This window comes from Tarenaya hassleriana, unplaced genomic scaffold (genome assembly GCF_000463585.1).
Source record: "Tarenaya hassleriana unplaced genomic scaffold, ASM46358v1 Cleome110, whole genome shotgun sequence".
Classification (NCBI taxonomy): Eukaryota; Viridiplantae; Streptophyta; class Magnoliopsida; order Brassicales; family Cleomaceae; genus Tarenaya; species Tarenaya hassleriana.
Window position 1 is genome coordinate 59258 of NW_010961291.1, and position 929 is coordinate 60186.

Sequence of the window (929 nt, forward strand, 5' to 3'; positions counted from 1 at the left end):
TCCTTCTTCTTCCCGAAATCCCGTGAACTTCTATTCTTCTCTCACCAAAAGCTCTCCAAAAATCTGTATCTAAGTGTTCTCTAAGGGTCTCCCCTGTTTTAGGACGTGGCTAAGGCTTTTTTATAATCCTAGGGCGGCTCCCAAGAGTCTTATTCCCATTAGGATGCTGAAAATCGCGAAACATGGTTTTTGACTGGATCCGGGCCGATTCCAGGTGGATCCGGACCGGATCCAGATTCCTGGGGTCCAATTCTGCGTTCTGGAATCGGACCGGATCTAGTTGGATTCGGCCATGCACTGCAGTTTTCTGGTCTTCACGAATTCGCTCGTAACTTTCTGCTCCGGTGTCTTACGCGATTTTGGTGTCTACGCGAAGCTTTTGAAGTGCTTTTTCCAATGGTATAAGCTCGCACGATTTGGAGCTCTGTAGAGAAAGTTATTGATGTCGCAACATGAGTACCTCATCCGGACTTCTCCTTTGACGCTCCAATTAGCTCCTTTTCGAGTCCAATCATCTCCGAAACCTGTAACTCTTCAAAACTAGAGCACAAACAGGTTTTGTATCCTAACAAGTCTAGAATGCCTATGAATGCATGTGATTATCCTATAAAACCTAGATAAACTCTCATCAAAATATAGAGAAGAATAGGAGTTATCAAATCCCCCCAGACTTAAACCTTTGCTCGTCCTCGAGTAAAGAACGAAGGAATAAAATCTGCAAAACAGGGAGTGACGAACATCAAATAGCATCATCGTGAGACTCAAAAGCAAAATATTCATCCAATACTAGTTTCCCGAGAATCGTACTCAAACCGGTCTACTATGATCTTCCTACCAAAGACTAATCTACCTAGCCATGGGATTTTTATTGCCCCCTAGAACCCGTTAGAATCTCTACAACACACCAAGCCTATTTCCGAACCTATCCT